This window comes from Ahaetulla prasina, chromosome 13 (assembly GCF_028640845.1).
Source record: "Ahaetulla prasina isolate Xishuangbanna chromosome 13, ASM2864084v1, whole genome shotgun sequence".
Classification (NCBI taxonomy): Eukaryota; Metazoa; Chordata; class Lepidosauria; order Squamata; family Colubridae; genus Ahaetulla; species Ahaetulla prasina.
Genome location: NC_080551.1, coordinates 24,022,038 through 24,049,757, shown reverse-complemented (window position 1 = coordinate 24,049,757; position 27,720 = coordinate 24,022,038). Strand labels below are relative to the sequence as shown.

At 43.1% G+C, this 27,720-nt stretch overlaps 1 protein-coding gene across 3 annotated transcripts in view; it reads left to right on the top strand.

Moving 5' to 3' along the window:
* Positions 1–27,720, top strand: part of LINGO1 (leucine rich repeat and Ig domain containing 1) — a 354,415-nt gene that overhangs the window by 24,007 nt on the left and 302,688 nt on the right. The window contains exons 2-3 of one of the 3 annotated variants that reach the window (XR_009152049.1): positions 9,434–9,645; positions 23,793–23,923. The exons of 1 other annotated variant lie outside the window; for it this stretch is intronic. The gene's annotated coding sequence lies outside the window, so the exon portion shown is untranslated. Of the gene's footprint in view, positions 1–9,433; positions 9,646–23,792; positions 23,924–27,720 lie in introns of those variants that run through there. One more of the 3 variants, XM_058156706.1, reaches the window with a different exon arrangement.

The window sequence follows — 27,720 nt, the reverse complement described above, 5'->3', positions numbered from 1 at the left end:
CATAACTGCTACTTCTAACTAGGTCGTGAATTTCCACATCCTGTGGGCAGTGATATCACAAGAGTGGGGTGGCTGCATAAATCTTCTTAAACCAATAAAGTGGACTCATTCCCTAAAGGCTTCCTGGAGAACGAAAGGGCAGGTTCCCCCATCCTGAGCTCTTAAGAAAAGCACCACAACTGAAAAAGTTCTCAGGGCAGGATTTCCTTCCCGAACTTTTCCTTAAGGGAGCCAAGGAAGCACCAAATCTTGGAGAAAAAAACTTGGAGAATGTTGTGGCCTGCAGAGCTGGCAGCAGAGTTAGACAGTGAGAGGGTTGGGGAGGAATGTGGGCCTGTCCTGGAGGGCTGGGGAAGGCTCGGACGAGGGCTCTGAGTTGGAGGCAGAGAGGGAGCCAAGGCCATCTGATAGTTCTTTGCTGCTTCTGGAGCCTCCGGAGTCCAACATCAGCGAGGCAAAAGAACAGCGGGAGCCTGTTCCCAGTGTGCGCATGAGCAGAGCTTCCAGAAGACACGAACAATTAAGAAAATAGGGTCAACTTGGGAATAAGGCTTGGAGATGATTGGCTCCTCCCATAAGATATAAAAAAAGAAGCAAATGGGAGGCGAGCTTTTCCAGGAAGCAATTAGTTCATCTGGTCGGTAACAGCTCTAGAAAAGCTCTGTTTGACTCTGTGCTAAGTTTGGCCTTGCCCTGTATGGGGCAATTAGTTCTCTGGCAGCATTCCAAGGGAGATAAGGTGGGTGTTTATAAACACTCCCCTGAAAGACTGTCTGGAAAGCCTTTTGGACTGGGAATGACAATAATTGACAGCCGTTTGAATTATAGAGGTTTGCCGGGACTAAGTTTGTGCTGTTTACTTTCTAAGGAAGGCTAGGTCAGAACAGAGAATGGAAGTGAAAGCATCCTCATCCATCTTCCGGTGGCCGCTTGGCTAAAAGAACTTCAAGAACGTCACAATCGAACCAGGAGAACGGTCCCTTCTCTCCCGTTTCCTGCCCGTCTGAGACTATGTAAAGCAAATGATCTTTCGCCAGATTAAATGAGAACCGGCGGAAAGCAACTTGAGATATTTTTTTTCTCCTTCCCCGTACTAGCCAACTCCGAAAAGAGGGCTGGGAGTTGATAGAACAAAACAGGACAAGAAATTTGCATTCCTCCCATTTACCTGACCCATGATGGCAAGTAGAATAAGAAAAAAACCATCGGCATTCTTCTCCCTTATGTAGATTAAATTATGCCTTGCCTCCAGAACAATAGCCTGTTTTCGGGCCAGGATAAATGCCAGCTAATGGCATTGTTCGATATCGCCCTTTTGTTCGGTTTCTCGATGCAGATGGCGTCTCTTAATGAAATCAGCAGGTTTGATGGTGGCCGACGTTCGGCTTTAACGGCTGGGGAAATCCTATTTCTGCGGAAATTAGGAGTCCCGCAGAGCGCTTAGTTAATGGTGTGTCCTCTATCGAGACCAATCTATGGCAGATGATAAAAGGAATCTGTATTAGTTATGCTCTGCTTCTACACTGCGCGACGATGTGGCTCTGGAGACCACCTAACACCTACCAGGCGTCTCTGCTTCTCCCTCCTCTTTTTGGGTGGCTTTCCTAGTTTTGCGTCATCTCTGTAGTAACAGTCGGCCCCCAAAAATTGGACTGACAAAGAGAGTGGTCTACTCAAGACCGGCGGGCCTGGAAAGATGTCGGATTGGTGTGTGTGTGTGTGTGTGTGTGTGTGTGTGTGTGTGTGTGTGAATAAGGATAGGGGTGTTGGATTCATGTTGAAATGTTGTAAAGCAGAGGTCCCCAACCTATCCCCCACCTATTGGCTACCGGGTTGTATGAGTCGCCGGCACTCATGGCCCCACATGCAAGTGCCCCTCTTATGTGGGCACTTGCATCCCCTTCGCACGAACGTCGGAGGCGGTTGCTGTGTGAGCAATGGGTGTTCGCGCAGGCACACCTGTTCCTTCCACAAAACCATCTGCTCTCCCCCCTCCCCCCACTCTAGGCCATCAACCCGGAAAGCTTGGGGAACTCCCATATGAAGGACAACTTGCTTTTCAATACAGGTGGTCCTTGACTTACAACCATGTTTTTAGTGATAGTTCGAAGTTACGACAGCCCTGAAAAAAGTGACTTACAACAGATCCTTGTGCTTACAACTGTTGCAGTAGCCTCAGGGTCACATGATCAAAATTTGGGAACTTGGCAACCGGCATGTATGGTTTAGGACACATCCATTGGTCATGTGACTGTCATTTTTTTTAAAATTTGCATTTATATCCCGCCCTTCTCCGAAGACTCAGGGCGGCTTACACTATGTCAAGCAATAGTCTTCATCCATTTGTATATTATATACAAAGTCAACTTTATTGCCCCCAACAATCTGCGTCCTCATTTTACCTACCTTATAAAGGATGGAAGGCTGAGTCAACCTTGGGCCTGGTGGGACTTGAACCTGCAATAATTGCAAGCAGCTGTGTTAATAACAGACTGCTTTAGTCTGCTGAGCCACCAGAGGCCCTTGATTTTGTCCGACAAGCAAAATCAATGGGGCGAGCTGGCTTCATTTAAAGACCATGTGATTTACTTGAACAATGCAGTGGTTGACTTAAGAACCAGGGCAAAAAATCAGGGATGGCTCACTTAATAACCCCTCTTGCTTAGCAATGCAAATTCTGGTCCCAGCTATATCTGTTTTATCCCTTCCTGACATATATGAAAAAAAAAAAAAGGTTAGAAATTCATTTTCAAAGATCTCCATGTTGAGGACTCCACAGTCAACTAGGGTCTCCCAGTTGGAGGTTCAAGAGATCCCTTGCTTTGTCTTTGTCCGTCTCAGTAGCAAAGTATGGAAGGCTATTAGATATATCTGCCTATACGTTGGGTTCACGGCACAGGGCCTTCTCCATGGTGGCTCCCTTGATGACACGACTCCCTCCTCCAGTGAATCAGTCAAGCTCCTCCTTCACTTTGCGTTGGGGAGAATTTTCAAGCCTTTTGTGATTGTGCTCCACCTTTGGCCAGTTTTAAGGGAGTCTACACTGCTATTTCTATTTCTTGGAACTCTTTCTCACACCTCAAGTTTGCAATGGTTGGAAATATGAACCTTGTTTCATTTCACTTCCCATCGGCATTTAGAAGGACCGTTCAAGATGGGGAAGCGGGTTCAAAAGAAAGGGTTTTTTTTTAAAAAAAAACCATCCATGTTGGTTCCAGGAACTTCCCATTTAAAAAAAATATTTATTGAATTTCCAAAAGTTAAAATACACAATACAAAAAAAAACACAATACACAAAAACCAATATATATATATATAAAACACACAAAAACAAACGCATCAAAATTACATTACTTATAACAGCTTTTCCTACATCGGTATCTCTATCCTATTTAACCTCTATATAGACATTCTACTTCTAAGTATCCCTATAAACCAACATTATTATTTACATTATCTTAATCTCTATTCAGAATTCAGTCTCATGACAAAAATCTCCCTTAAGTTTTATGCTAACTCTCCAGCCAGGAATACCATCTATTCCATATTTGATAATACTCAGTATCTTCCCTGTCCTTCATTTCCATCAATAATCTATCCTTTTCTGCACATTCATATATTTTTTTTATTATAATTTGATCCGGTGGGATATCCGGATGTTTCCAATTCTGTGCTATCACAGTTCTTTCTACATGCCCTCAATGTGCGTAATATGATAGATTGTATATTTTTTTTCCATTTTCCCTTCCAGAATGCCCAATAAGAATAGTTCTGGGTTTTTTTCCTATTTTCTGCCCTGTTATTTCATCCAGCCAGTTTTTTATCTTCCCCCAAAATTTCTTAATCTTAGGGCAGGTCTGGCAACTTCCCATTGATTGATCCTCAAACTGCCTTCATGCGGGGTTGGTTCTTCTCCATGGTGCTGAATATCCCTGGGAGCAGTGCAGAGCGAGTCCTCAGCAGCGTGAAACTCATTTCTGGTTATTTCCGTCTTTCAGAACAAAGCTCCTACTCTTGAAGGCTTTTCCAAAAATCTTTTATTAATTGCATGCTTAATATGTAACCCTCGGCCGTCTTTTCTGTAACCATGTTTGCAGACTGCATTGAGGGAATGCAGTTTGCGCACCATCTCAGCTTAACGACAGAAGAGGGGGAAGTGAATAATTGAAGGAACCTGTCCTCATCCCCCACTTTCTGGGGAGCCCCCTTTCCCTGTTCTTCTCCTTCCATTTGGGGGGTGTACAATGCTCTACAAATAGGAAGCAACGGTGGGTAGTTATCAGGTTAATTAAATGCAGCTGTGCGCTGAAGAAGCCAGAGCTTCAAGGATGTGTCATGACAGTCTTCAATGAGTGAATCTTTTAAGAAGGTGTGAAATTAGCACTTGTCACACCAGGAATAGAGGTGTCTTAAGGTAGGTCTTCCCGAAGCATTGAGCATCTTGGCTTCCCCAACACTGAAACCAGTGGAGCTAATTGCTCCAAAGATTAGGTTGATTCCCGCTTCTCCTTGCCCCTGTGGTTGCTCCAGTTGATCCTTTCTTCCTTCTAGAACAGGGATCTCCAACCTTGGCAACTTTATGACTTGTGGACTTCTGAGAGTTGAAGTCCACAAGTCTTAAAGTTGCCAAGGTTGGAGACCCCTGTTCTAGAGACAAGTGAAACTTCTCACAATTAGAGGAGTCTTCTATTGGCCTAGGTTAAATGCTGTGGCTTCATTGATATCATCACACCTGCCGAAGTCTAAGCCATGGTGTGGTTACAAGATAATTAGACAAGGATTGCACCAGATGGCATCACCATTAAAAAAAAAAAAAGGCAAATTGAAGTGTAGAGTTTGAAATGCATTGCTGGCAACCTAACAATAAAAACCAGATCTGAGATCAGCTCTCTCAACTTCCAGAGCTTAATATTACTAGACATCGCCCTCTATATCAGGGGTCTCCAACCTTGGCAACTTTAAGACTTCTGGACTTCAACTCCCAGAATTCTGCAAAGCTGGCTGAGGAAAGCAAAGCTGGCTGACGAATTTGGGGAATCGAAGTCCACAAGTCTTAAAGTTGCCAAGGGTGGAGACCCCTGATCTATGTTACCTTTTCTCAACCTGATCCCTCCCCCCACCTCATTTTTTCAAAGTTCTTCTGCCCTTGATTTGCCCACAACTTTCTTCAATTTCCTTGATGCCTCTTTCAGTTCCTTCGTTGTGAGACTTTACCGCTGCTTCTCAACCTCGGGCCATCTGCGGGAAAACCGAACCTCCCATCCTCTTATGCAAATGCATAAAATAACACTCTTATTTTCGCTCGACGTTCTCGAATCCCCTCAAACTTGTCTCTTTATGAACCGTACATTTTGTACAAGAGGAAAGCTTAAGGATGAGTGTTTTCTACATTCTGGGGAGTTTTGAATGGCATCGTAAGCCGTGTGCATTAAAAAAAACTCACAAAACGGGCCTCCCCGCCTTTACATCTGCGAAAGTCTTGACTCTTAATACCAAGTTGTCATTGGAAGTGAAGGATTTCAGATTGCTAGCAGGGAACCGGTTTCTTGGCAGCCACCAGGCAAAGCGAAGGGCGGGGAGACGAGGAACGGTATCTTGCAGAATGATTATAAATGGCCTCATTCCCCGCACAATGGTGGCAGGGGGGCAGGGATTTGAGCTTTGTTGGAAAGCTCAAGGCCGGAGTGATCTGACTCCATTAATACAAAAGCGAGCTTGGCTGTCCTGTTGCAAAGAGAAAAACAACCAAGGTGGCGAAGACTTCCATGGCCAATGGCTCGCTTTGACGGATCCAGGGCACGGAGAAGCGATCAAGGCGGCGTGCTTGGACTGGAGATGGGACTTTCAATAATAAGAGGCTCCTGCAGCCCGCCAAGACTGCCGCGGATGGTGGAAATAAAGGAGACGGGGATTGCAGATTCGGTATTTCGGTTGGTTTGTGAGATTTGCTTCCGAAGTTTGACAGTGTTTGTCGGTTGGGTCTGTTCAATAATTCAGACCGGTCCTTGGTCTTCTGGGATGGCCAAAACTTGATGTAAGTTAGTGTTTGGGCTGATATGCTTTGCTGGTGGTCTCCGCCAGGCCAGGATTATAGAGAAGTTAGCTAATGCTGACCAGTTGTTGTTTGACAAAAAAGAAACAGAAATGAGACCGAAAGAATTTCTCATCATTTCATAGTACTGGAAATAACTCAACAGAAACCAAGTATTGGGAGAAAAATCTTTCAGAGATCCTGTTAGAAATTCTCTGTTCCCTCTAACTTCCCCTTTCCCCTCTACTCCCCTCTGCTCCCCTCCCCTCCTCTCCTCTCCTCTCTTTGTGCCTGCTGTCTCCTCTCCTTTTCTCTCCTCTCCTCGCCTCCTCTCTCCTCCTTCCCCTTTCTCCTCCTCCTCCTCTTCCCCTTCCTCCTCTCCTCTCCTCTCTTTGCCTCTGTTGTCTCCTCTTCTTTTGTCTCCTCCCCTCCCTTCCTCTCTCCTCCTTCCCTTTCTCCTCCTCTTCCCTTCCTCCTCTCCTCTCCTCTCGTCTCCTCCCCTCCCTCCCCTCCCTCTTTGTCTCCTCTCCTTTTCTCTCCTTTTCTTTCCTCTCCTCCTTTCTCCTCCTTCCCCTTCCTCCTCTTCTCTCCTCCCCCTCCCCTCCTCTCTTTGTCTCTGCTCTCTCCTCTCCTTTTCTCTCCTCTTCTCCCTGTTTGCCAATCGAGGACAACAGTGAACTTAACCCAGGCCGTTCCTTGTTTCCTTGGTTTAGGAGGGAGGAAAAGACTAGAACAATCAGATAGTGAACAGCTAATCTGGAATCAGAAGTTGGTTATGGGTCCCTTGGACCCATATTATGTATCTTTTGAATCTCTGGAAAGGCTGGGCTGAACTCTACAGCTGGCTGTGTGCAGTTGGTTACTGTTGTGACTCCAGCCCCCGAACCTAGCCCCATGCCCGAAAGTGACTCCGAAAGTGAGGGGGAAGGGCCGGTAAGGCTTACCTCGGGAGCACCGATTCCTTTGGCTTGGCTCCGGGAGCCAGAACCAGACCAGTCGGAGGACGTAATGAGGCTGTCATCCCCTGATTCCTCCCTTCCCCAGGCTATGCCTTCAGACCCAGCTGATAATAATAAAGCTTGGCTTGATCCGCGCTTCAGAAGATTAGAGAGGCAGCGTCATCAAAGGGAAGGGTGGGGCAGGAGCCCCACCCCACAGGATATATAAGAAGCTTTGGGACTGCTCTCACTCCATGGGAAGCAAAAGTTTAGCTGAACCGTTTCAAAAAGAGCTGAAAGTCTTGCTACGTGAGTCATTTGTTTGAACTTTGGCAGGCAGCTGTGATTTCTCTGCCAGGACTGATAAGAGCCGTGAATCCACTGGCTGAAAGCCAGCTCGTGGGTCTGAAGTGTGGAAGGAGACAGAACAGTTACGCCAGCATGTATTTGGCTGACTTAAACCCACTGCACACAGTGTGTTTGGTGCATCCTGTTAGCCCAATCTGTTGTAGTTTATTGAAGAAGCAACAGTTAAGGGAAGCCACCTCTGTGCAATGGAGGAAGCCAGGATAAATCTCCATCTGAATTCAGAAAAGCGCTTCTCCTGAGCGTCTTTATTTCTTCTGGTGTCATGAAGGATGGGTCAAATCCTATCTTGGGTCATGCCGTTGCATGGCATTCATTTCTTCCGTTGTTCTGGCAACCAGTTATTTGGTTAAATATGCATTTTTATCTCTCACTTGAGTTGGATGTCCGAGGCTGACCTTTTTGAAACAAAGGTAGCCTATAACGTTATCTCTCAGACCTTTAGCTGGTAGAGTTTTATCTGCAAAAAGCCATCTTCTGACAGGCACCTCCGAATGACTCCTCCATCATAGGAGCCTTAACCGGTGTTCCATCCTCTGTCTCTCTTTACTCTGCTTGGCCATTCTCCAAAATGGAACATTTTTGGTCATAGCTGTTGAGCAATTAGACTGATAAACTTGCGTTCAATTTCACGTTGTCTGCACCAGGGGTGGGTTCTACTTACCTTTATTACCGGTTCGCATCGTGCTCCCGTGTGCGCTCTTCTGCGCATGTACAGAAGAGTTTGGATGACGTTTGGGTCAGTGGGCGGAGCCTCCCACTGGTTTTACTACCGGTTCTATAGAACCGGTCCGAACCGGGGGCAACCCACCACTGGTCTGCACCCATCATAATTGTCAACAGTATGAAGTTGTTTTGCAGGCATTGGATTATATGGAATGGTGTAGTATTTCCTGCTTAAGCGGGGTTGGGGGTTGGGGTTGGGGTTGGACTAGAAGACCTCCTAGGTCCCTTCCAACTCTGTTATTCTGTATTCTATGACTTGGGGTTAATTCTTTCTGCCAATGGGAGAACGCTATGGGCTGTTCAGTATTCACGTTTTGGGCCTCCAATTAAAACTTTGGGATTTTTTTGCCCTTAAGAGCAAAGTTAGTTAGATCCGGGAATCAACTACATTGAGTTATTTTCTACTCATCTAAAGAACTGCATGTTTTCATCTATTTTGGCATGTTTTCATTTTAAAAATGCTGGAAATTTTATGTCTCCCATTACTTGGTACGTTCTCTTGTGCAGAGAGATATGTAGATAATGTATACTTCATATACCGAGCTTCCACAAATCTTCATCTTATGTAGAGCTTTCCATGCAACCGTGAATGGTTTTGTGTGTGTGTGTGTGTGTGATGCATTTAACGCAACCCAAATAAGAGGAAATATCTAATTCCAAGATGCAGGAGAAAGAGTGGCAGAACCTGCGGGGAGGAGTCAAAAGAGGAATAAGCCTAGAATCTCTAGGTAATCACAAATGAACTAAATCCAACACTCCATGAGTGCCATTGATCCTTATTTAACTCTAAGTAGGTGCCCACTGATAGTTGAAAAGATTCCTGTACAGATGCTTTTGGCAATAAACCAGCTTAATTGAACCTTCATGTGCGGAGCTGGTCTTTTGCTCCTGATTGAAAATAAACTTGGGAAATTTCTGCGCGATCTTCAAAGTCAGAGTGACCTTTTCCCTGCTCAAAACACATTCCCCCCCCACATGCATCCTTCTCTGCAGACTAAATTGATTCTCTTTTATCAGTTGATTGATCAGCTATCATTTCTGCAACTGCCCGAGAGCTCTAATTATCTTAGTTATTATGAGATATGAAAAAGCAAAGCAACCAAGGATTGCAAATGCCTCTATTTCATGGTTTATTTGCAGTTTAATCTTGATTAGATTTAGGACAGGCTTCCTCCTTCTCCAGGTTTCTTAGCCCCACCTTTTCTTATTTGCTCACCTCTGAAGGCATGGCATGGAATATACTTCTTTTCTGCAACAGGAAAAGATAATTTTGCATATGTGGTTTTGATTATTGGTTAAGTCTACAGCAGTTAATTAGCAAGGTCTTGGTTCCTCTTTTAATTCCCCCCCCCTTTTCTCCCTCTCGTTCCAGTTTCTTGCACCTGGGAGCTCAGAAGCGACTCCTGTAATTTGCCTCACAAGGGAATAAACCTGCTTTTCCTCCAAACTCAGCGCTTCTACTGAACCTACATTCTCACGAGAGACCTTATTAGTCTCCAACGTCTTGTGGGAAAGGAAAGTCTGTAATTTTGGACCACTCTAAAAAAAAATTGGCAACCTTCAAGTTCCTGGGATTCTACTAAGGTAGGAATTTACTCATTCAGGTTACTTTCAACAACAAGTGAAAGTCAACATTCATAAAGAGCCTAGTAATTTTTTAACAGGTCATTGCTTTCTGCTTCCTAAGATCTTTATTAAAAAAAGCAAAACAAAGTAACATCTAACTCTTTGTGTTAGAGGAGTCATGATGCCAGCCAAAATCTGAGAAGCTCAGATGTAACCGAGTAAAATTTGGGGCAAGCATGAAGATTTATTTGATTGGTTCTCCAAATCCAAGAATGCAAAAAACCCCCAAATGTTTAAAAACGAAAAGTGCAAATTAAAAAATAATGGGTAATCTTCTTTCATGTCAATCCGTTGTATCATCAACCATTCTTTGGAGTGTAGAGGTTTTCCTAATTTGATGGGTATCTATTCATCCTCCCTAGATGGTTGGTTGTTTTTCTTGTCAATGTGTCTTCATCAAGGTCTAGATGAGGAATTTGATAGTGCAAATGGTATGCTACCATCCTAGGTTATGAAAGAAAGATTTCACTGTGCACTGGATGGAAAGTGTAGGTTGATCTACCCAAATGGCGTTAGATCAGGAAGAGCTGCTCGAAATGATACATAAGTATTTGGACTGTGTGTTGTGTGAACCCTGAATACAGGTTAAAGTGAACCTACAAGGTTGTGCAATGGTTGTAGAAGTAGGGCTCACTTCTGCATTTCGCCGTTGCCCAAAGAGGCCTCCTTGTTGTCATTTTGGACAAATCTTGGTACTTTGGTGTGGTCTGTTCAACAAGGCGCTTGGCATGGAGTCTTGCAGAAAACCCACCACTCACCGCCTTAAGAGATTTGAAGACTATATGTTGACTTCACAGACTCTGCCATAGTTGGATCAATCACAGTTGGGTTGACCAGTGGAGGATGAAAATATGGCTCTCTCCTTGCTTCAAATGAAGAGAACATTTTCATTAGGAACCCAAACATCCCTTTTCCTTGGAGAAGTCATCCTGGGACATCCTGCCTTCCTGTTTGCTGGGTACATACATTTCATTTGTCCTGCAAGCTTTACCAAGTATGTGTGAATTAACTCTGCACACCGGACCCAACATTTGGATGTCTGTGGAGATTCTCCCTCATCCAGGTCATGGTTGTCCCAAAGGTGCTTTTCCAAAAGGCAACTGGACTTTCTTGCTGTTGTTGTTTTTTACTTGAAAATGTTTCACTTCTCATGCAAGAAGCTCCTTCAGTTCAGTTCAACACTTAGAACATGGTTAGAACAGTCAGAACTGAAGAAGCTTCTTGGATGAGAAGTGAAATAGTTTCAAAGGAAAAAAACACCAAGTACGATCAGTTGCCTTTTGGAAAAAGCACCTTTGGGAGAAGTTTTGGATGTATATTTCAGAATGTATTTCCTTCCTTCCTTCCTTCCTTCCTTCCTTCCTTCCTTCCTTCCTTCCTTCCTTCCTTCCTTCCTTCCTTCCTTCCTTCCTTCCTTCCTTCCTTCTCTCCCTCCATCAATCTCCTTCCTTCCTTCCTTCCTTCCTTCCTTCCTTCCTTCCTTCCTTCCTTCTCTCCATCCATCAATCTCCTTCCTTCCTTCCTTCCTTCCTTCTCTCCATCCATCAATCTCCTTCCTTCCTTCCTTCCTTCCTTCCTTCCTTCCTTCCTTCCTTCCTTCCTTCCTTCCTTCCTTCCTTCCTTCCTTCTCTCCATCCATCAATCTCCTTCCTTCCTTCCTTCCTTCCTTCCTTCCTTCCTTCCTTCTCTCCCTCCATCAATCTCCTTCCTTCCTTCCTCCCTCCCTCCCTCCCTCCCTCCCTCCAAACACTCATTTTTAAATGCATTTGAATTTTATTTATTTCTGAGCTGCAAATCGGGGCTGGTTTCTTCCCAAATCAGCCCCGGCCAACTCTTTTGAAGCCTGTTCAGAGGCAGATGCTGCAAGAAATTCTAGTGTGTGTATTTGTGTGCGTGTATGTGCGTGTGAGATCAACTTGCACGACTTAGCTTCCTCCCCCTTCCCCTCCCCCCCGAACACGTCCCGGATCTCTTTCTGCAAGGCAAGCACTGCCTTTGCCAAGCCAATTTCTCTCCCACTTTTGAGATTCTTAACAAGGCTTAAATGAGGTGGGTAGACTTGAAACGTTGCAGCCACTGGTTCAGCTCTCTTGATACTCCATTTTTTTTCCTGAGCTTCTAGAATTCATCTTAATAAAACCCTGGAGATTTCCCAAAATAAATACCACGGTTTTTCCCCCCCCTTATTTTCCTTCCTGCAGTCAGAAGCTGGAGGTTTCCTTCAGCCATGGGGGCAGAGATGGGGGAAGGAGGGGTTGACAGACCTTCTGGGCGAGAGGCAGATCATTAGCATGGGGTTGTTGGAAAGCGACACCTGTCCGAACACAAAACCTTACTTGTGCTCTGTTGTTCGTATTGGCTGATTTTCTTTCCTGCTCTCTCATTATTGTGGTCGGTTGCGGTCAGCCAGCCAGATGTTTAGACTGGATTTGGCATTTTTGTCCACCCATCAGGCCCTTCCCAAGGACCTAGGAGAGGCAGAAGTTATTCTCTGGTGGCTTTTCACCTTGCCTAAACAAACAAGCAAACAAAACCAATTTGTTGTTGTTGTCAGTTGAGAAATCATGTCTGATCCATCGTGACCCCAGGCCTTCCTGTCCTCTACCATCCTCTGGAGTCCATTTAAGCTCTTGTTTGACCACGTCCAGCTTGCCTTGATTCATGGACCTTATATTCCAGGTTCCTATGGAGGCTTTCCTTTCACCACCAGATGCATCCACAGCTGAGCATCATTTCGGCTTTGGCCCAGTCACGTCACTCTTTCTGGCACTACTAGTACTAGCCTTCCGCTCTTCCCCAGTAGCATATTAGACACCTTCCGACCTGAGGGGCTCATCTTCCGGCATCATATCCTTTTTCCTTTTTGTACTGTCCATGGGGTTTTCATGGCAAAGATACTGGAGTGGGTTGCCATTTCCTTCTCCAGGGGATCACGTTTTGTCAGAACTCTCTGCTATGACCTGTCCATCTTGGGTGTCCCTGCATGGCATAGCTCATTGCTTCATTGAGCTACGCAAGCCTCTTCGCCACGACAAGGCAGTAATCCACGAAGGGGTAAACCCCATTACCTCCTTGGAAGTGCATTGCCACCCTGGACTGGGCTTTCTTCCCAAGTTCCCATCTTTCCCCACCCCACTCCCCAAACAATTTCCCTCGGAGTGCACGATAGTTCAATTTTCCGTGTTGCCTGGACTCTTCATTGCCGAAGCCTCCTGTGCAGTGATTTTTCACTTCAGCTAAAGAGGCAATTTCTTGATTTGGTTCACTAGAACTCCTGGAGAGAGAGTAAGTGCCTATCATTTTCCCAAAGAAGTTTAAACGCTTCTTTATGGCCTGGGGGTTGCAGTGAGTAGACGAGTGGTATTTCAAAGGTGTTGATTCAGGTCTCCCAGACAATAAACTGGGGTCTGCTATGATAGACGGAGTTACAGTGCTAAGATACTGGGCTCGCCCGCTGGAAAACCAACGGCCTGAGTTCAAGACCCGAGTGCCACGTGATGGGGTGAGCTCCTGTTACTTGCTCCAGCTCCTGCCTACCTAGCCATTCAGAAGCATGCAAAGATGCAAGTAGATCAATAGGTACCACTTTGGTAGCAAGGTCACAATGTTTTGGGTACCTTTAGCATATAGCCATGCTGGCTGTATGACCAGGAGATGACCAGGCTCAGCCTGAGTGAGAGGTCAAGTGTGTCATCAGTCCTGAGTCCCTTCACGCCCACCAGAGATCTTAAGTTCAACTCTCCTTGTCTTCCACTGACTCTTATCTATCACCATTTTGCTTTGACCGTTAGTAGTTCAGATTTTTGTAGAGAGCTTTAGCACACATAAACGTATAAATTCATTCGAACTGCCTGGACTCCTGATTTTTCTGCACTTGATAGTTGTACCCTCCTTTCTGGATCAGGTGCCTGAATGCAATTTGTTCTAGTCCAAACCTTGATTTCTAGAAACACCCAAATCTTGATAATTCCTCTTTTGAAACAGCATCATTTTTCCCAATGGTGGGTTTCAAAATTTTTTTACTACCGGTTCTGTGGGCATTGCTTGGTGGGCATGGCAGGGGAAGGATACTGTAAAATCTCCATTCCCTCCCCACTCCAGGGGAAGGTTACTGCAAAATCCCCATTTCCTCCCCATCAGCTGGGACTTGGGAGGCAGAGAATAGATGGGGACGGGGCCAGTCAGAATTTTTACTACCGGTTCTCCAAACTACTCAAATTTTTTGCTACCAGTTCTCCAGAACTGGTCAGAACCTGCTGAAATCCACCTCTGGTTTTTCCCCAAGAATTATCTCTAGGTCTTCCAGACAAATGATTTTTTAAATAAAATCCCATGACTACCTTGTTAAACCCTCTGCCAACTTCGCCTCTTGGGTGCTGTGATTTTATCTAGACCAACCATTAACAAATTAACTTTTAAATCACTTTGCCTGGTCTTTTGGAATCATATGCTTTAGCTGATGAATCTGGCAACGCAAACCCTTTTTCCTAGGATGCTCCATTTCCTTTCCTCTTTTGCAAAGCAGGCAGGAATTATGTTTGATTAGCTAGTTGCAGATCCAGTCATAGCTGCTGAGCTACATTTTTTTGGGAGGGGGGACAGGTACCGTAGAAGCTGGAAAGGGTAATAAGGTGAAAGAAAGAAGGATATTTAAAGGGGAAAATGGAGAAAGAGAAAGGCCCTCTGAACAGAGATTAATGAAGCAAAATCCAGAGAGGTATTTTTAGGGAGTAACCTTGATCTTAACTGAAGTGGCTGCAAAAAAGCAGAATAACACAATAACATAGTTGGAAGGGACGCTGGAGATCTTCTAGTCCAACCCCTTGTTCAAGCAGGAAACCCTACACCACTTCAGATAAATGGTTGTCCAATCTCTTCTTAAAAACTTCCAGTGATGGAGCATTCACAACTTCTTCAGGCAAGTTGTTTCACTTATTAATTGTTCTCACTGTCAGGAAATTTCTCCTTAGTTCTAGGTTACTTCTCTCCTTGATTAGTTTCCATCCATTGTTTCTTGTCCTGCCTTCAGGTGCTTTGGAGAATAGGTTGACCCCCCTCTTCTTTGTGGCAAACCACTTAGCAATAGCGCTTAGACTTATATACAGTACCGCTTCATAGTGCTTTCCAGCCATCTCTAAACAGTTTACAGAATCAGCCTCTTGCCCCCAACAATCTGGGTTCTCATTTTACCAACCTCGGAAGGAGGGAAGGCTGAGTCAACCTTGAGCCTGGTGAGATTCGAACTGCCAAATTGCAGGCAGTCGGCAGGCAGCAGAAGTTGCCTGCAGTACTGCACTCTAACCACTGCGCCACCGGGAACTCAATGAATGGCTTAATGACCATTCATTGAGTTCACCATTTCTCAACCTTGGCCAGAAATGGGCCACTGTTTCTCAGCCTTTGTCCATTTTAACTAGGGTGGACTTCAACTCCCAGAATTCCCCAGTCAGCTGTGCTGGCGGGGGAATTCTGGGAATTGAAGTCCACCCTTTCTTGAAGTGGCCAAGGTTGAGAAACACTAGACCCCATGGCTCACAACTGCAAAGCTACCAAGGTTGATCTACCTCCTGTAATATATTGGAATTTTAATGCCAGTATAAACTTACCCTGGGAGAACGGAGGAAAAAGGCTTTTAGGTCTCCCTAAGCTGACTAGCTTAGTTTTATACACAATGGAAGGCTGGAAACGGGTGCAATCAAGATCCTGTATTATGCAGTTTTCCCCTCAGTGGGGAGTTTGCAAGTAGTTGCATTTGTAACTAAGCACGGTGGGTCTTTTTTTCCGCATAATAAACTATAATTTGAAGTTTTCCGCTGGGAACTTTACGTTTTCTTTTCTTCACACACCTTCATTACTGGGTTTTCTGCTCTTTTACCTTGAGAAAATCAGAATGTTGCTCAAGAAGGATGTTTCCAACAGAGCACCTTTTGTTTTCTTCTTGGGCACCTTTTGATTTTTTTAAAAAATATATTGCAATATTGAAAGATGTGCTAGCTTTTAACGTCGGTGGGAGCATTCCGACAACACAATTAACCTGGATGCTAAACTAACCATTATCAGGGTTTGAAGAGTACAGCAAACCATGAAAGAACCAAACAAACTGAGTTTGCACAAAAGGCTAAGACACCAAACATGAAAAGAGGAATAATGCTCACCAAGTGTAGTATGTTGGAGAAACACAACTCACTCTTCAACCATAGATATTATTAATTAATTAATTAATTTATTTATTTTTGTCACAACATCATATAAAAAGGATTATATAGTATATAAACATATATATGAGTAAATATTAGGAGGTATAAGCATCAATATATATATATAGGAAGAAGAAAAGAAAGGAAAAAAAAACAATAGGACAGGAACGGTAGGCACGTTTGTGCGCTTATGCACGCCCCTTATGGTCCTCTTAGGAATGGGGTGAGGTCAATAGTAGAAAGTTTTTGGTTAAAGCTTTTAGGATTATGGGAAGAGACCACAGAGTCAGGTAAAGTATTCCAAGCACTGATGATTCTGTTGCAGAAGTCATATTTTCTGCAATCTAGATTAAAGCGGTTGACATTAAGTTTAAATCTATCGGTTGCTCTAGTATTATTGCAATTAAAGCTGAAGTAGTCTTTGACAGGAAGGACATTACAATAGATGATTCTGTGAGTTAAACTTAGGTCTTGTCGAAGGCGACGGAGTTCCAAGTTTTCTAAGCCTAGGATTTCAAGTCTGGTGGGATAAGGTATTTTGTTGTTTTCAGAGGAATGGAGAACTCTTCTTGTAAAATATTTCTGGACTCGCTCAATTGTATTGATGTCAGAGATGTGGTGAGGGTTCCAAACAGGCGAGCTGTATTCTAGAATTGGTCTAGCAAATGTTTTATATGCTCTGGTTAGTAGTGTGGTGTTTTTGGAAAAGAAGCTACGCAGGATTAGGTTTACAACTCTTAGAGCCTTTTTTGCTATGTAGTTACAGTGGGCTTTGACACTTAGATCATTTGACATGAAAACTCCAAGGTCTTTAACGGGATGGGGGTCACCTGTAAGGTAATGTCCATCAAGTATGTACTTAGTGTTTGGGTTCTTTTTTCCAATATGTAAGACTGAGCATTTGCTGGTTGAGATCTGGAGTTGCCAAGTTTTAGACCAAGTGGTTAGATGATCAAGGTCTTTTTGGATGATGGATTAAGGTCTTTTTGGATTAATGATGGGTAATGATGTGAGAATGCCTTCCAATCTGGCCTATGTCAATGCCACAACTATTTCCATATTATTTAGCTGCATCTAATGCTCTACCCATTCAAAAGGTTGAAAAGCCTGTGAGTTCGTTGTTTGCTACTTTCCATAAACTACTATTAGGATGAGCAGAACCTAAGAAGAGTATCTGTCAACCTCAGAGGCAGAGGAATTCTGGGAGTTGAAGTCCACCCATCTTAAAGTCACCGAGAAACACTGACTGTGTGTATGTATATGTGTATATACTGTATGTGTATATGTGTATTTATGTATGTATGTATGTGGATATGTAGATATAAACATACAATTATTTTATGAATAAGCAAATTTTGTACTGAACTTTTTGGAGTGTGCACTTTTTAAATTGTGTCCATTGTTTTTTTGTCAATGATGGTCATAACTTCTGATCACTCAAGGGATGATTAAGTGGCTACAGCAATGCAGCTAAATTCTTCACCAAACATCTGAAATGCAAATCTGATGGGAATTAGGACCTAAAGGACCAGCAATTTAATTTATAACAAACATTTAGCTAATAAACAAGTAGCTGCTAAGCTCTACATTAATTTACGCTAATGAGGTCCTGCTATAATCCTTGATGAATGCATAAACTTCATAGAATCTCGGTAGGATAAAAAAAAAAGAAGGCAGAGCTAGGTATCCTAATAATTTATTTACAAAGGTATAATTCACAACACACGTGAACAATGAGGAGAAAAAGCAACATTACAGATTCTTTGTTTAATAAGCTGATTGATAGCCTAGGTTTCAGGCATCTTAATTCCAGCTGGATTTCCATTTACAGCAACGAGTGGGAGTTTTGGGGAGTAAATGAGAGCCATTAATATGTGCTTTCTTTGCCATTTATAGCAAAAAGATTTATTCGTGACCAATCAGGTTTCCTTAAGACTTTTACAGATCTAAACTGGGGGAGAAAACCCTACCCTTTTTTTTTTCATTTCTACAAACATTGAGTGGCTTTTCAAGGTACCAAACCCAAGAAAAATGGGTAAGCCAAGCAAAAATTAAATTTGGTTTAATTTAATTTACAGTGGTATCTTGGTACTCAACAGCTTTGAAACTCATCAAATTTCGAACTCACCGCATTTTGACCTGAATATTTTGTCCTGGTACTCACTGTTCATTTAGTACTCAACACACAAGCTAGGAGTTGGCAGTGCTGGCTGCTTTGTGACGCCCTACATTATTCCTTATGGGAAAAAATTTGTTTGGTACTCATCGTTTTTGGTACTCATTGCACTGTAGCACTGTATATGAATATACTGAGTGGTAGTGAAATTAAATTAGTTCCCTGTATTACTGTGAGCAGAAAGGTGAGGAGCTCAATTAAGGAGGAAGATGGGAAATTATAATTTGGTGCTGATTTCTCAAGTGCCTGTTGGTGTAGGAACAACGTTTTGTCTTAAATAACAGCGGGTTCTCCAAATTAGATTCTTGGAGTTCAAATATGTTCATGAAACACACCAGGTCTTCTCAGGAATAGATGTAGGAGACCCCATTTATCTTCTTGTTACCCTTGGTGACTCAGTGCTGCCTCCGGACACAGAAGCAGCCCATGTCTACATACTACAGTAGTGGCCAGAATTGTGGAAACCTTTTGGGAAAAGTGTATTTTTGAGGTTTGATGGCTAATAACACTTTTTTTTTTTTTGGCATTTCAAGGTCATCATATCCCACTGTTGGAATGGCCTGGGAATAGCCCAGACCTTAACCTAACTGAAAATCTATGGAGCCGACTAAAGAAAATTGCTAGTCAGAAGCAGAGGTGGGTTTCAGCAGGTTCTGACGAGTTCTGGAGAACCGGTAGCAGAAATTTTGAGTAGTTCGGAGAACCAATAGTAAAAATTCTGACTGGCCCTGCCCCCATCTATTCTCTGCCTCCCAAGTCCCAGCTGATCAGGAAGAAATGGGGATTTTGCAGTATCCTTCCCCTGGAGTGGTGGGAATGGAGATTTTACAGTATCCTTCCCCTCCCACACCTACCAAGGCACGCCCACCATGCCACGCCCACAGAACCGGTAGTAAAAAAAATCTGAAACCCACCACTGGTCAGAAGTGACCCAGCAATCAAGCCCAGTTAATAGAAGAAATCATTCAATCTTGGTTTCACATTATAACATCTGCAGAATTAAAAAACTTGGCTCACTCCATGGGAAGACATTGTAAGGCTGTCATTCATGCTAAAGGTTACCCAGCTAAGTATTAACTGACACTGGGATCATTTTTGTATATCTCGTTTTTTCTATGTGTTTCACTTTTCTTCTTTATATTGTAACTGCTATTCTAATATCAAATCCTTCATAAAAGTTACTGCATTACATTCTTGATTAAATTATCTCTCCATTGATATATAATTCTATGGTACTACTAAAAAAAAAAGGTGGTATTATTAGCTAGTTTTAGAAAATACACTTTTCCCAAAGAGTTTCCACAATTTTGGCCACTACTTCAGCTGGACAGGAGCACAGCTGGGGAAAATACCAACCTGAATTCTGTGTCTAGTGGGTCACCATGAGGTGTATTGCTGGCCACTTGGAATACATTTGATCCAGCAGGACTACTGGTATTAGCATGCTCTCCTGACTCAACTTCAATCAGATCCTCATGTTCTTCTCCTTAAGTTGATTGAAGCCCAATTTTGGTGTGACGGCCCATGGACCTCTTCTGAATTTCCAGAAAGCCCCATCGAGCTGTGGAAAAAAAATATACCTTGTAGAACCTCTTTGAAAATGACAGAGAGAAGGAAGGGAGTCCTCAGTTCAGATTTATGCTTCTAATAACGCCATTAATTCTCTCTTCTGTAATAACATTAAATCTTCCTATTTGTGACTGGCTTAATCATAAAACCGCCAAATAATTTATAGGCCGGGTTGTGTCATGGAACAGCAGACGATGCTACAAAAACCCTAACCTGCTGCTGTTAGTCATACCTTTTTGCTACGTAACGTTATAAAACGGAACGGACTCCCTTAGACAGTTGGGTCTTTATTGTCGCTGAATCACAAATGGGACACAGCGGATGATAAAATCTAAGTTTACCCTCTAAATTAAAAGTTCATTTTTTAAATTCATCATCGGCCTCTGGGGAGAGGCATCTTGATAGCAGTCTTCCAATATCCCAGGGGCTGCCCCAAAGAAGAGGGAGTCAAGCTATTCTCCAAAGCACCTGAGGGCAGGACAAGAAGCAATGGGTAGAAACTAATCAAGGAGAGGAGCAACCTAGAACTAAGGATAAATTTCCTGACAGTTAGAACAATTAATCAGTGGAACAACTTGCAAACCCTTGCTAACCCTTCCCCACTCCAGGGGAAGGTTACTGCAAAATCCCCATTTCCTCCCGATCAGGAGGCAGAGAATAGATGGGGGCGTGGCCAGTCAGAATTTTTACTACCGGTTCTCTGAACTACTCAAAATTTCCACTACCGGTTTTCCAGAACTGGTCAGAACCTGTTGGAACCCACCTCTGGCTCAGCTGTAATTAGGAAGGACACTTGGTTCAGTAGAAGGTCTTCTGGATTCCCACAGAAAAGACCCCATGTTTCCCAACCTCAACAGCTCTATGGTGAGTGGCCCAGCTCCCAGAATCCCCCAGGCAGTTATACTATGCTGTAGTTTGAAGTGGTGCACCCCTGGCAAAATATTGATCTGGCCAAATATTTTGACTCGGTTGTGTAGGCAAGTTCCTTCCCTTTGCTTGACTTGGTCTTAGCAGCAATCCATAGTCGGTGTCAGGGGCAAAGGACCGGGACTATATGTTAAGCTGCAATTCAGAAGATTGATTGCTCAAGCTGTACACAAGAATCTGGTTAACTAAAGTCCAATGTTAAATTGGTGCCAGATAAAGGACAACGGAATTCAAAGAGGGTTGGACTTGGACCGCTTGTGGGAACGTAACAATTCTAGACTAGCAACTCACTTAACTCCGCCTCCACAGTTCTGCCTGCTTTTCTCCTACAGTTGGACGGACAGGTAAGGTGAACCCTGTTTCTCTACCTTAGAGCTAACTCCTGATCTCCCTGCCCAATATCTTGCTTTGGCAGAGCCTCAGTTTCTCTCCCCGATGCCAGTTGTAGCAGCCTTGTGACGTAACCCAGTCATCATGAGATTTCCCAACCGCCTGTTCACACGGAGGAAAAAAATGAGAACATTTTCATCTTTTCAGCATGAAGCGGCAGTTTATGGCGCAGGGGGGATTTTTGTCATTAATTACTGCGTGCTACGTGGGACTCTGTCAATATTGTGCATTGGAGTTTCTTGCACTGTAAATTAAACTTCCCCATCTGTGCCTGGGTTTTAGCAGCAGTATAAAGCTTATCTGTGAAGCCGGGGTGAATTGGACAAGACTGGATCTGAATTGCCAATGCCGTTCAGAAAATCGGCGTCATTGGATGGTCAAATCAAATGGACAATTTGGAGAAATTCAGTCGGGCTTTCCAGATGGATTTCAAACCTAGCACGTGGAGAGAGTATCAATTCAGGGCCATCTAATTTGCTTTGATGCTTTGAATTGATTCCCTCCTTTGATCGGTCATATTGGAATCAAATCACGCCGATAGATTTTCGCAGGGTCCTCTTCTCGGGGTTGCTTCTGTATTCAAGATTGATAAGTTTTGTTTCATAATTGGTTGGCATAAATAGAGTGTCAGCGTTCCAAGGAAGGCACCCATAGAAAGCAGAACTCCGAGGCAGGCAGATTCCTCAAAGAACAATTTTATTGGATATATCATATTGGCACAACTGGTGAAAACCGACTCCGAAAGTTCCCATGGTTTTCACCTAATTAAAAGAGAAAGTTTTTCCTCTTCTCCAAGTCACATGGTCCAATCGAGGTGCTGGTCAGTTGCTTGGTTACTGTGCTCCTCCTCTCCCAGCCACCTGTTGGAATGACCTTGGTTCCCACAGGAAAAGTTTTTATTTTGACTGCAAAACCCCAGCTAACTATTTCTCTTCCCCCTCCCACCTAGTGGCAACCCTGAAGCCTCAAAGATGGCCCCAGCCAGGTTCGCTTCAGGGTCGACCTAGAGATCATTCTGTTAATTCTTGGCGAGGCTCAATTGATGGGAATAAGTCGAGAACTACCTGCAAATTTTCCAATAAGTGAAATCCCAATAAAGGAGAATATTTGTGGTCCAAGGCAGGAGTGAAATCTACTTACCTTCTTTACCAGTTTGGAAGTGCGCATGTGCGCATCACATGCATGTCCATACCTTCTGCACATGCGCAAAACCTTCTGTGCATGCGCAGAGGGTAAAAAACACATTACTTCCTGGTTAAAACCAGTATGTAATGACACCCGGGTGGGTGCTACCGGATCGCCAAACCACCTGGTTAAAACCAGTATGTAATGACACCCGGGTGGGTGCTACCGGATCGCCAAACCACCGGCCACGATTGCTACCAGATCACACGATCTAGTCCGATCTGGGAGCAGTTCACCCCTGGTCCAAGGTTGAAAGGAGAAGTCCTTGATGCTCTTTGCTTTGTTTTCTTGCAGATGTTTCATCCATGCTGATGATGTCACCTAGTTTGGGTAATGAAACATCTGCAAGAAGTCAACCAAACTCAGAGCGCACCAAGGACCCTTTAGGTGAAATCCATAACATAAAAAAAAATTGTTGCCTACGAATAAGGTGTCAGCAATTGGAGGTCGGGAAGAAGGGAGATTTTTATTCAGATTTACAATGTGATACGAGAGAGTTAGGTCTGTGGATACTGGAAAAAACCAGCCACACAATCTTTGTTTTACTCACTGGCTTAAACAAAATCCATTTTTTTTCCTTGCTGTTCAAATATATCATTTCTCGTTGCTTCCCCCGTGACGGAAAAGAGAGGATTATTTTCCATCGTTTGCGTGGCAGCCTTTTTCAATATTTAGACTGCTATTGTGAGCTTATTAAATAGATTTCTCTCCCAGCTTGGTGAGGATCAAGTTGTACCCTTTCGTGAGAGATCTCGAAGTCTGAACATTGTAGGCAAGGGTGTTTCCAGGGATCAGGGACTTGCCCCATTCATACAACTAGACATTTGCAGAAAGCTATCCTGTTTCCCTGAAAATAAGACCCAACCAGAAAATAAGTCCTAGCGTGATTTTTCCAGATGCTCGTAATAGAAGCCCTACCTCAAAAATAAGCCCCAGTTAAGATTGTCAGCCAGATAGATGCATTTAGTACCGTATTTCCCCCCCACCAAATAAGACCTAACCAGAAAATAAGCCGTAATGCGTCTTTTGGAGAAAAAAATTATATAAGACCTGGTCTTATTTTTAGGGAAATACGGTAGGTGTGACTCAGAAATAGGAGTAAAAAAGCCCCGTTTGAAATAGAAGAGTAGACATGGTGGGCTGGGTGGCTGTAACACCTCAATGCATGTACTCTGATGTCCCATCAGAGACATCATACCAAAAAAATAATAATTCTTTTTCTGGTCCATCTAGATCCATAAATAGTTGAGGCAGCTTTGCTTTCCTGTTTTGGACTAAGCTGAGAATGAATTAATGCTCAGCTGTTTTAATAAAATAAGTTTGTTGAGGACTGAATTGCGTTTAGTAATCACTACTTGGGCCTTGGTCACAACAGTTGCATCGCAACCCATCCATTTGTCCAACCCATCTCCAATTTGCAACCAACAATTCCGTATTGTTTATTCCTGCAACTGTCAAGTTGCATATTCCATGACTGTTGTTGAGAGAGACATAAAAGCCACATGCATATTTACAATACTACTGACAACCCCCGTTTCCTCTTTCTCCTTGCTGATTCTGGCTTCTCTTTATGCGGGTTGATAGATTGGCTTTAAATGCTTTAGAACTTCATCCGTAAATGCTATTTTTGTTCATGATTTTTCCCTTTTTCTGAATAACAGATGCTCCGCGGCGCTCAGTCTCTTACAACAGCAGTTGGTCTCCACATTTCCCCCCTCCTTTGAGGGATGGGGGAGAAGAGTTAATGCTTTCATCCTCATGTATGCCAGCTTGGAAACAAGGATGAAGGAAGGAGGAGAAATTTGACTCCACAAAACGTGTAGGACTCAAATGCAAATCACTGCTGCAGATGATCAGAAGGGAAATACTGAAAACTGGTTGTTGTCATCTACCACAGAGTGTCACTTAGGTGAGATGGGCCATGTAGACATTTAATAAATAAAATAAAATAAAATAAAGCAGGAGTAAATGGCTTATTGACTGTTTCATCAATACAAAGAGGAGATAAATTTAATTAATTAACTAACCCCATCCCTGTATCACATGTCTAATTAGAGAGTACAATCACGATGAGGCATTGGGAACTTCCTCAATTGTCATCCTGAGATTGCTTCCTAGAAAGTATCGTTGGAATTTCTAGTCAAGGATACCACCGGGGTGGGATTCTACTGGTTCAGACCGGTTTGGGTGAACCGGTAGCTCCAGCAATCAGCTGGGAGCGAACCGGTTCTCCCCAACATTCAGATGGGCCCACCCGCCCACCTGAGCTATTTTCCGATCTTTATCTTCTCACTGATGGGCACGATAGAGCAGATTGCTGTGCGAATCAGCTGTGTTACTCCTCCGAAGAAACCAGGAAATGAATATTTCTGGAAACTGCACACGCGCGCAGCATGCAAATCGTGCAATCACCAAACCGGTTGTTAAACTGGGAGGATCCCACCACTGGATTCCACCACCGCCACCTCCTCCTCCTCCTCCCTTTCTTCTCCTTTACTATTTCAGATGTTAAGAGAGATGCAGCTTTCTAGTTCTTGCACTTCTGGTGGCCTCAACCATTGTTACTTGTTGCAGCATGTCTTTGATGTTATCTCTCTGTCTTCTTCTGAGTTTGCCTCATGTTCTTTGGCTACATTACCCACTTCTAATTATGGTTTTGTTAAACATGGTTTGTGTTGTAAGCTAAGGATGATTGCATTCCTAGAGTACCCAGCAACCTGGTGGGTTATAAGATTTGGGGTCTATGGAAATTCTCATCCAGGCCACGGTTGTCACAAAAGTACTTTTTCCAAGAGGCAACTGGACTTTCCGGTTTTTCTTTGAAGGCACAGATTTATACTCCTTGCATGACCAGCTGTCTGCAAATGACCAGCTGTCTGGAAGGAATATAAATCCTTCCATTCCTCACCATCCAGTCAGAGCTGAAGAAGCTTCGTGGATGAGAAGTGAAACATCTTCAAAGAAAAAACCAGAAAGTCCAGTTGCCTCTTGAAAAAGCACCTTTGGGATATAAGATTTGGGGATAATCAGGTTCTAATCTAAGTCACTGAATATTTCTATGTGACTAGACACTTGATCTCAAGCCTTGTTGGCAAATGGAAGGAGGAAGTGCTGTGGAATGGGATGTCCTTCCTTGCCCCAGTTGATAGATACTACCCCCCCTTGTATACAAAGACTATGATCAATCTTGACTTTATCTACATTTATTGGTGAATGGACATTTCTTATGGAGTTTTGGGGTGAAAATGAAAAAGAAGAACTTGTGATCTATGATTTTGGGTATTGGATAAAATAGATTATAGAAAAAAGAGGAATACAGTGTAACTTTAAAGAGAAAGGTTAAACTATAAATTACTTTATAACCGCTGTGAAGAACATCGGAAGGAATTCTTTCTTTCTCTTTTCTTCTTTTTCTGTTTTTCTTCAGAGTTTTTTTTTCTTTTCTTGCCCTCTTTTCTTTTTTTCTTCCTTACTTTCTAGTAGTTTGCCTTAGTTTTGATCTTCTTGTTTAAAAGTTTGCATTAAAAAATGTATACACTGTGTGTTGTATGTAGGTCTTTGGTTGTAGGTCTTTGGTTATTCGGGTTTTCTCCCGCGTAAAATTGGAAGTGTCTTGGCGACGTTTCAATGAAGTCTCATTCGTCATCTTCAAGCTTCAGCTTCGTGCTTCTGGGAGCAATGTGTGATTGCTTTGTGTCTGTGTTGTATATATACACACATTGAAGATTGTAATCAATCTATTGCTATTCCCATCTATTTAAAAAAAAATAGCAGAAGTTTTAACAATGGAGACATTGAGATTCAGGTTGGGCCGATCAATAATGGACCAATATCACATTTCACAATCTTTGTTGCAGGGGTGAAATCTAAAAATTTTCCCTACAGGTTCTGAGGGCGTGGCTTAATTGGTGGGCGTGGCTTGGTGGTCAGGTGACTGAATGGGCATGGCCAATAATAATAAATAATAAAAATAATAAAGTATACAAAACTTGGAAGTGCACCAGTCTACCTTCTTTAAAAATAGAGGCACTGGTCTACTAATTGCCTTTTTTTGGGAGGCACCAGTCTACCTTCTTTAAAAATAGAGGCACCAGTCTACTAGCCGCCTACAGCACTGATCAGCTGTAGTGCGGCCCTTTGAAGTGCTGCGGCAGTCATTTAAGGCCGTTTGCAGCTATATCCCCACCGAGAGCTTCAGGGACAGAGAAGAGGAACAGCAAGGTGTGGGCGGGGGGGCCGCAGTGATTTTTGCTACCAGTTCTCTGAACGATCCGCCCCCATGGCTACTGGATCGCGTGGGAGCATTTCACCCCTGATTTGTTGTGGAAATGCGACAAATCGTGCCCTTCGGAAATATTCTCAGAAGTGTTTGACTTGATCCGTCGAGAAAGTTAGAAGTATTAATAAAGATATGGCCCAATTATAGCAAAACCTTAGACACGGGAGCTTAGGTCGTAGCTCTATTCAAATTGTTTTATGGGAAGGGGTCAGGTCAGGCCATGCCTTCGCCCACTCCTATCTAATTCCTCTATCAATTTACAGATCCCTTCACTTATTAAAAAATGAACATCACCACCTGAGTTGCAATTCTTTATGCTGCTCAGTTCAATCACCAGCATCCATTAACCAAGAGCTTTGAGCTTCCCACGGCATAGAAAAAGAATTAATCATGAAAAGAGCTGTTTTTTGTTGTTTTGTTAACAAAAAAGAAAGAACATTAGCGCTTTAACAAAGAAACTTGCAAACCACAGGTGTAGAGAGCAAATTAATAGGAACATCACAGAACAGATCTTGTCTTTCTGGTATCTAGGAATTGTCTTTTCTATCAATGGGCTGCTGGCACGATGACAAAGATTATTCTACAGAATGTCTAAAGGAGGACATTGATGGGGGTTGCGCTAGAATAGAAATTACAATATTGCAATGCCAAAAGTTTTTGAAGGCAAAGTAAGATGTTGGTTATTAAATGGCACCATTCACCTTCAATTTTATGAGCTTTTGTTGAATATCAAATTCTTTTCTCTTGGTCGAGGATCTTAACCATTGGCTTATGTTAAGTTTTCCTTCTTAACCAAGGTTAACTCATGAACTAGGTGACGTTTCACTTTGTTTCCTTGTTGGCTTTTTGATTGACTCTTTTGAATGGTATGTAGATATTGTTTATCTCTGTATGCCTGTTGATGGCTGATTTGCTGGGATTCAAGAAAGCAAATTTTAGTGGATGAGTTAGAATGGTTGCGTGAATACCATAGTCTGAAAAAAAACCATGCTTGCTTCTCAGAACCTTGAGTAGGGAAGGTAATAAAGCTTTCCCTAAACCAGCATGTCTATCTCATAGGAGTTAAACTCCAATGATTACCACCTTCCATACTTATTGTCTTCAGTTCCCATCTACTCCAGCTATTCATAATATATTTGGATTTATAGCCTTCTGGTACACAAGGTTGCTATTTCTGAGTCACAGAAAGATGCTTTGAGCCTCAACAAGAATGTCTAAAGTACATTTTTGACATTCTGGAATGCAGGCAGGATGAATGGTTGGAGCAGACAAATCACGTCAGAAAAATATGATTTGGGGGAAACCAAAGT